Source organism: Chenopodium album, chromosome 6 (genome assembly GCF_948465745.1).
Source record: "Chenopodium album chromosome 6, dcCheAlbu1.1, whole genome shotgun sequence".
Classification (NCBI taxonomy): Eukaryota; Viridiplantae; Streptophyta; class Magnoliopsida; order Caryophyllales; family Amaranthaceae; genus Chenopodium; species Chenopodium album.
The window spans coordinates 46,827,031-46,836,352 of NC_137839.1; the positions used below are offsets into that span (position 1 = coordinate 46,827,031).

Consider the following 9,322-nt stretch of genomic DNA (forward strand, 5'->3'; position numbering starts at 1 on the left):
ACTTAAGGAAAAAGGCTATATATACAAAATGAAATTGTTAGTAACTTCCAAACAAAAGCAAACAATAAAACACTTAGACACAAGCTATATACAAAAACCTAGAGAAACCCATCATCATCATCATCATCAAGAAATTTCCAAAAACATCATGAAGTGAAACAAAACAACAACAAGCAACAAACCAACGAGACCATTAGCAAAAATCCACTAAAAGCCTTATCAAAGACTTCCCACCGATCCCCAGGTGCCTCCTCAAACCAACATAAAACATCCTTTTTGACCCTCCCCCCTCACAAAATGAAGGCATCGATCGCGATGCCTATAAACATGCAAAATAGGGAAAGGGGAGAACAAAAAGGAAAACAAACATGCATAAGGGGACTATTGGCCACTAGGGCCGGCACCATCATCACCCGTATCCCAACCTCCGGTGTAACCGGGAGGAAATCCATAGTGACCCTTGATCAGGTCAAGTTGGGATTTGGTTAATTGGTCATAGGGCTCACGCTGAATGAGGGGCTCGGGGTGATGGGGGTGAACATAGTAGTATGCGGGATCACCTCGATAATCACTCCCCCCCCCCCCCCCCCCCGAGACCTTATAATCATAAGGTGGGAAGTCGCGCCTTGGAACATCGGGGTCCTCAACCTCGGGCCAATATGGGTACGTAGGGAGGTTGTCACCACCCCATGAAGGTACCGGTTGGGGCGGCACATAAGGTAGTTGACCGGAGGTGTGACCTCCCCCCTACGCACACTAGCGTCATATAAGGCGCTAGTTTGATAAGACAAAGTTTGGTGGTCCGAGTACATACCTTGCATGCTCAATTGCATGCGCTCCATGTTGGCTCTCATGGCCTCCATCTCTCGGAGATAAGCATCTCCTTGGAAATCTTGTTGTTGTTGTTGTTGTCTTTGATGTCTCCTTTCTCTTCTTCTTCTTTGAGCATCATCATGAAAATGCTCATGTTGTTGTTGTAGTGGCGGTTGTTGTTGTTCTACATCATATTCTTCTCCTCTTCCTACCTCCTCTTCCTCATCATTCTCATCACCCTCATCAATCTCATCATCCTCCTCCATCTCATCCTCAATCCTCCCATTGTCCCTAGGGACCACCCAAATGTTTCTAGTCACACGAAGGATGGAGGTGGCGGCCGGGTTAGGGAGTAGGCAATGGTAGGTATTTCTCACTAGCCAAGAGTAAGTGCCGGGTCTCCTAGTGCTAGTTATGAAACGCAAAGTTTTAACTTGCTTCAAACTAATCCACACGTCTTCACTCCTTCCAACCGGAGTGCAAGACTTCAAGAACCCCTCTTGCTTGAAATATGACACAAGACGTGTCACCATTCCCCCACAATGAATTTCCCCCGTTTTGACCCCATGCATTATCTCCTTACAACAATTCATGAAGATATAGCCAAAATTAATCCTTGACCCTAACTCCGGCTTGGTAGCCATCCATAACACCATAATCTCCTCCCGAGATAACTTCCCCAAATCTTGCTTATTAAAGGCCGAATACCCAAGAATTCTATGAAGGATCCTAAGTGCCGGATGGATAATCTCACTAGCAAGGGACTTCTTCGAATCAAACTCCCTCCTGTTGGCTATGGTTTTCCACCAAGAAACCTCATTATACTCAGTTTGGACTAGGGAGATAAGGGGCTCGAAGATATCACCATTGGGGTTGAAACAAAGGGCTACATTGAACTCGGCTAGGTTCATGGTGTTTTTGACATTGAAGAGTTGGAAAGAAATAATAAAATCGGTTTCCCCCACCTTATTGAACTCAAATGTGGAGAAAAACTCAATGGAAGGCTCCAAATAGGTTCTAGGGGCCGACTTTAGAAACTCACTCAAGCTTAGGTTATCTAGAAGGTTGTCAAGGTCATTTTCAATTCCTAGCTTGGCCATATCCTCACGAAAGTAATGGCGGGAGGGTCTAAACTTCCGGTCTTTCATTTTTTTATAGATGGGGGTTTGTTTAGACCGGTTCTAAAAATTTTAGAGGGGGGAGAGGAGGAGGAGGAGCATCATCTTGAGTTGTGGAATGCGGTTGGGGTTGAGGGTTTGAGGATTGGCCTTGAGAAGATTGGCCGGGGGATTGGTTTGAGCGCTTCTTGCTACTTTTGACTCTTCTTATCAAATCCATTTTAACAAAATTCACACAATTCGCAAGAACACAACAAACTCCCTCAAACAAAACAACTTCCACCAAAAATTACTCACAAACCTCCTTACAAATCCAACCAAACCACCACAAACTACAAGGTACCTGTTCCAATCAACACAACAACCAAAATCCAACAACAAACAACAATATCAACAACCATTCATCAATATAATCATGAATCAACAAGAAAAAGTAACAATCACCCAAATATACCAAATTTCCCATAAATCAACCATAAAACACAAAAATCAAGCTCAAAATCAAGGTAAACAAACCAATGTAAAGAAATAAATTTAAATTGACAAAAATATTACAAAGGTTAGAAGTATACCAAGATTGGAGACTCAAATGAAACTCAAAGCACTTCAAAGACCCGAAATTTCCCGAAAAAGCACGAGAAAGAAGAGTAGGAGTGTTGAAAATGGAGGAATATGGAAGAATTTGTGAAAAATTTGGGCAAAGGTTGAAGAAATTTGTGAGAAATTGATGTTTTGGGGTTAGGGTTTTAGAGGAGGTAGAGAGAAAGGGGAAAAATAAGGAGAAGATGAGAAAATAAGAGAGGAGAGAGAGAGAAGAGGGGCGCGCCCGGGTAATAAACCCAGAACGTCGTGCCCTCTCCCGAAAATGACGCGCCCGCGGCAAATCTCCCGCGCCCGCGGAGAGACCGCGGGGACCTCCTGAAATTTTTAGAATTTTAATACCTGATGGGGGCCGCGCCCTCTCCAATACCTCTCGCGCCCGCGGAGAGACCGCGGGGCAACCGCGGGAAGTCCCTGGAATGGGGTTCAATTTTGCTCGAATTGAGGCCTGCGCCCTCTCCAATCATGACGCGCCCTCTCCAGAACCTCCCGCGCCCGCGGAGAGACCGCGGGGCAACCGCGGGAAGTCCCTGGAAAGAAATTCAATTATGCTTGATATGAGGGCCGCGCCTTCTTCAACTGTTCCGAGGCCTCTCCAGAACCTCCCGCGCCCGCGGAGAGACAGCAGGGAAACCGCGGGAAGTCCCTAGAATGATATGCTTCAAAAAGGTGAAGAGGCCCCCAAGGTCTCTCCAAGCCCTCGGGGAGCCCTCTCCCCTGCACTCTAAACTCTTCTTCAAACCCCTTCTTTCCAACAAGAGATGAGGCGACCTACAAAACAAACACAAAACCAACTCAAAATAAAATCAAAAACCAATCAAGGAAAAATAAAAGAAAAGAAAGGAAAGAGAAATGAGATGAGAATCCGGGTTGCCTCCCGTAAGCGCTTTTGGTTAACGTCGTTAGCTCGACGTGCACCACCATCTCAAGGTGGCTTAAAAAGAATCATTTTGTGAACAAGTCCAACAAACACTCCATCATAGTACTTCTTGAGCCGATGACCATTAACTTTGAATGAAGATGAGGAGTTCAAAGGGGAAATCTCCACGGCACCATTATCAAAAACATCCTTCACCAAGAATGGTCCACTCCATCTTGACATGAGCTTTCCGGGGAACAACTTCATCCTTGAATTGTAGAGGAGGACTTTGTCACCTACACAAAACTCCTTTTTCTCAATCAACTGGTCATGAACCTCCTTGGAGCGAGCCTTGTAGGTGCTAGCATAATCGTAAGCATCAAGTCGAAGTTCCTCTAGCTCATGAAGATCCAACTACCTCTTCTCCCCCGCACTAGCTAAGTCAAAATTTATCTTCTTGATGGCCCATAAGGCACGATGTTCAAGCTCACCGGGAGATGGCATGATTTGCCATAGACAAGGAAATATGGAGTGGTACCAATAGGTGTCTTAAAAGTCGTCCTATAAGCCCAAAGAGCATCATCTAACTTTTCCGACCAATCCTTTCCATTCCTTGCAACCGTCTTCTCAAGAATGAGCTTTATATGACGGTTGGAGACCTCGACTTGGCCACTCAATTGAGGATGATATGGAAGGTCGAACTGTTGATGCACTCCATGTTTCCTCAACATCTTTTGGAAGGCGTTGTGAACAAAATGAGATCCGTTATCGCTTATCACAGCCCTTGGCACGCCAAACCTTGGGAAGATGATTTTTTTGAACAACTTCAACACGACTTTGTGGTCATTAGTAGGGGAGGCAATGGCCTCAACCCATTTAGAAACATAGTCCACAGCCACAAGTATGAATTGATTACCATATGAAGATGGAAATGGTCCCATGAAGTCAATCCCCCAAACATCGAACACCTCTAACTGAAGAATGGGCTATTGAGGCATCTCATTCCTCTTGGAGATATTCCCAACCCTTTGACATCGGTCACATGACTTCACAAAGCCCCATGAGTCCTTGAAGAGATGCGGCCACCACAAACCACATTGATGAACCTTGGTAGCGGTCTTGGAAACACCCATATGCCCACCACTAGGGTCCGAGTGGCACATCCTTAAAACACTAGGCACCTCTTCATTTGGAACACAACGCCTAAGTAAGCCATCAACCCCTCGTTTGTATAGGATGGGATCATCCCACAAGTAATGTCTTGCCTCCCTTTTGATTTTCTTCCTTTGGTTCTTTGAGAAAGAGGGTGGAAACTCCCCACATGCTAGAAAATTCACCAAGTCAGCATACCATGGGAGTTCCTTCACCTCTATGGCATATAAGAAGTCATCAAGCATTCTATCCTCAATTGGTGAACCATCATCATGAATGTGATCACCCTCAAGGCGAGAAAGATGGTCTGCCACAACATTCTTCGCACCCTTCTTGTCCCTAATCTCAATCTCAAAAGTTTGCAATTCAAGCACCCATCGATTCAACCTAGGCTTGGACTCTTTCTTGGCAAAGAGGTACTTGAGGGCCGCGTGATCCGTGAAGACTATGGTCTTGGAACCCAACAAGTAACAACGGAATTTCTCAAAAGAGTGCACAATTGCTAAAAATTCTTTTTCCGTTGTTGTGTAGTTCTTTGGAGCCCCATTGAGTGTCTTGGACATATAGTAAATCACATGAAGCTTCTTGTCTACATGTTGTCCCAAAACACCTCCAATAGCCCAATCACTTGCATCACACATCAATTCAAAAGGAAGATCCCACCTTGGGGCTTGAACAATAGGAGTGAAGATTAGGGCCTTCTTCAATCTATCAAATGCCTTCAAGCATTTGTCATCAAAAATGAACTCAACATCCTTTTGAAGAAGGTCATTTAGGGGCTTAGCAATAAGTGAAAAATCCTTGATGAATCTTCTACAGAAACCCGCATGACCAAGGAACGATCTCACACCCTTGACATTCACCGGAGGTGGAAGTTTCTCAATCACTTCTATTTTTGCCTTATCCACCTCAATGCCTCTATTTGAAATCTTGTGCCCAAGCACTATACCTTCCTCCACCATGAAGTGGCATTTCTCCCAATTCAAAACAATATTGACCTTAACACATCTTTGCACACACTTCTCAAGGTTCACAAGGCACTCCTCAAATGAGACACCCCCCACTGAAAAGTCATCCATGAAGACCTCCATTTCCTCCTCCAACATATCCCCAAAAATACTCATCATGCACCTTTGGAATGTAGCGGGTGCATTGCATAACCCAAAGGGCATTCTTCGATAGGCAAAGGTCCCATAAGGACATGTGAAGGTAGTTTTCTCTAGATCATCGAGGTGGATGGGGATTTGGAAGAATCCCGAATATCCATCGAGGAAACAATAAAACTTGTGCCTTGTTAGTCTTTCAAGCATTTGATCAATAAATGGAAGAGGGAAGTGATCCTTCTTGGTGGATGTGTTTAGACGTCTATAGTCTATACACATCCGCCAACCCCTGACCGTCCTAGTTGGAATGAGCTCACCCTTCTCATTCTCAACCACGGTCACGCCCCCCTTCTTTGGAACGACATGCACGGGGGAGATCCACCTTGAGCTAGAGATGGGGAATATGATTCCCGCATCCAATAGCTTGGTGATCTCCTTCTTAACTACCTCTCCCATTTGGGGATGTAGTTTTCTTTGTCGTTCGATAGAAGGAATGGCGCCTTCCTCAAGTGTTATGTGGTGTTGGCACAAGGCGGGGCTTATACCTTTAAGATCATCAATTGTGTACCCCAAAGCACCTTGGTGCTTTCTCAAAACACCACATAATGCTTGAGCTTGGCTCACGCTCAAGGATGCACTAACTACCACGGGATAAGTGGAATGAGGGCCCAAGAACTCATACCTAAGGTGTGATGGTAGAGGTTTGAGCTCTACCATAGGCACACCATTACCTTCCTTTGATGTGGCCTCTTGCAAAGCTTCTTGGCTTGAGATTTTTAAGCACATTCGCTCATTCACTTCCTCCATGCTTCCATTAAGCAATTCTTCATAGAATGCCACTTCCTTGCATGGTGTACCTACTTTGTCCTTGTTCAACAAAACATTCTCAAGAGCATCGTTAGGGGTGAGCAAGTGCTTATGCATGGAAGACACAACATGATCAAGTGAATCAATCATCATGCAATTTTCTAGAGAAGAAGATGGATACTTCATGCTTTCATTCAAATCAAATTCAATGACCTCATCTCCTACCTTAAGGAAAATCTTTGCACTCCTCACATCAATCATAGAACCCGAGGTAGCAAGAAAGGGTCTACCTAAAATGATTGGAATGGTAGCATCTTCATCCATTTCAAGCACAATAAAATCCACCGGGAACACAAACTTCCCAACCCTCAATGGAACATCTTCTACCTTACCTTTTGGAAACTTGATTGACCTATCGGCTAATTGCAAGGTAATGTTAGAAGGTAAGAGTTCCCCTAGTTCAAGCCTTTGATAAACCGAATATGACATTATGCTCACACTAGCTCCCAAGTCACATAAGGCATTATCAATTTGCATCTTGTTAATGGCACAAGGGATGGAGAAGTTTCTGGGGTCTTTCAATTTGGGTGGCATTTTGTTCATGATGATAGCACTACAATTTTCGGTCAAATTGATAGTTTCCACAACCTCACAAGTCCTTTTCCCACTCAAAATGTCCTTGAGGAATTTGGCATAATTTGGCATTTGGTTGATCACATCGGTAAAAGGTAGAGAAAGATGAAGTTGTTTTAGCATATCAATGAATCTCCCAAATTGTTCATCCAATTTGTGTCTCATGAATTTTTGTGGGTAAAGGAGCTTGGGTTTCACAATTTCTTTCTCTACTCTCACCTCTCTAGGTGTCTCAACCACAACCTCATCCAATGATGCCCTATCCCCCTCATTCTCAACCAAGGCTTTCTTAGGAGCTTCCTTATCCTCACCCTTCCTAGGTAATCTCTCCTAAAGAACCTTACCACTCCTTGTAACAATGGCATTCACGTGTTTCTTGGGATCAAGACCTTGGGAAGGTAAAGAAGAAGGGCTTGCATGATCTTTCAAAGCATTAGCAAGTTGAGAAATTTGGTTTTCAAGCATTTTATTGTGGGTCATCATTTCATTAAACTTCTTATCACTAACGGCCATGTATGTGTTCAAAAACTTGGTTTGATTCTCAATTATTTCTTCCAAATTGGTCCTAGGTGAAGAAGGTTGTGAATAGGAATTTTCACCTTGAGTCCTTGGAACAAATCCGGGTGGGGGACCTCTTTGAGCATTATTTTGAAAATTGCCCTTCCCTTGGTTGTTCCAAGTACCCCTATTTTGATTTTGACCATAACCTTGATTATGGTTACCACCACCTTGATTATTATGATTACCACTACCTTGGTTATGATTTCCATAACCTTGGTTTTGATTACCATAATTTTGGCTTTTATTACCATAATTTTGGCTTTGATTTTGGCCACTATAACCTTGGTTATTATAGCTACCACGAGAACCTTGGTTCCCTTGGTTTCTATAACCACCACCTTGGTTATAGTTGTCAAAATTGCCTTGGTTTTGGTAATTCCTATTCCATTGACCTCTTTGATTATCAAACCTTTGTGCATTATTATTTGACACATAATTCACATGCTCACTCTCATTGTTATCAAACTCATCAACACATTCATTAGGACAATTACTAGAGTCATGATCATACGATCCACATGCATCACAAAACAAACAACCCATAGGCATATTATGTGAAGAGGGAGGGGGTTGAGAGTTAGAAGGAGTACCTCTCCCCTTAAATTGGGAGGGAAGATTCGAAGCTTGGGAAGAAGAAGAAGTGCTCTCCAACTTGGCTTTGATTGCGGTCATCTCCTTTCCAAGTTTGTCATTTGGGAGGAAAGGTTGTTGATCGCATTTAGATGGTCCACCGAGTACAATGAAGATTGCTTGCTTAAAGAGTCTCTCTCCCCATCTTGCCAATCTCTATAGTATGTCACCACGTCCTCAATAATGTCCACCACTTCTTCTTCGGTCTTGTTCATGATAGGACCCCCGGCCCCCCCATCAAGGCATGACTTGCCTTGGGGACTTAAACCGCCACAGAAGATTTGGACCACTTGGTGTGTTGGGATTCCGTGGTGAGGGCACTCCCTTTAATACTCTTTGTGTCTCTCCCATGCTTCGTAAAGGCTTTCATTTGGCCTTTGGTTGAACCCTTGAATCAAGGCTCTTGCCTCCGCCGTCTTCTTTTAAGGGTAAAAGCGGGACAAGAAGGTCTTTGTAACATCATCCCATGTTCTCAAGGAATTGGGCTTCACCTCTTTATCTAGCCACTCTAAGGATCTTCCTATGAGAGAGAAGGGGAACAACTTGAGGCGGATGAACTCTTGAGAAACTCCGTTGACTTTGATGGTGTTGCAATATTTCTCGAATTCTTTGAGATGGTTCAACGGGCTCTCATTCTTAGCCCCACTATATTGCCTCCTCTCTATTAAGGTGATCATGGCCGGCCGAATCTCGAAATCATTTGCCGGTGTTGTAGGCGGAGCTATGCCGCTCTCAAACCTATAAGCACCGGGTATTCCTAGCTCCTTCAAGGCCACTCTCGGATTTTCTCCCATGCCTTGCTCTTCTTCAATCTCTTCTTCACTTGAAGAACTATACCCCAAGGATCGATTAGCTATTCTTCTCCTTGAGAGAGTCCTTTCGATTTCTGGGTCAAAAGGCACAATGGATCGATCACGAGCTCTATGCATGCAAAACTTCAAAGAAAATATTAGTAGCACGGCTACAAGTGTAGCCTAAAGAAACAAAATCTTTTTGTATTTTTTTTTTCCAATTAAAATTAAGTAGACTCAACAACAAAAGCTAAG

The 9,322-nt window shown here is 43.8% G+C and overlaps 1 pseudogene; it reads left to right on the forward strand.

The window, feature by feature from the left end:
• Positions 1-8,579: 8,579 nt before the first annotated feature.
• Positions 8,580-8,678, forward strand: LOC145637635 (small nucleolar RNA R71; annotated as a pseudogene).
• Positions 8,679-9,322: the final 644 nt, after the last annotated feature.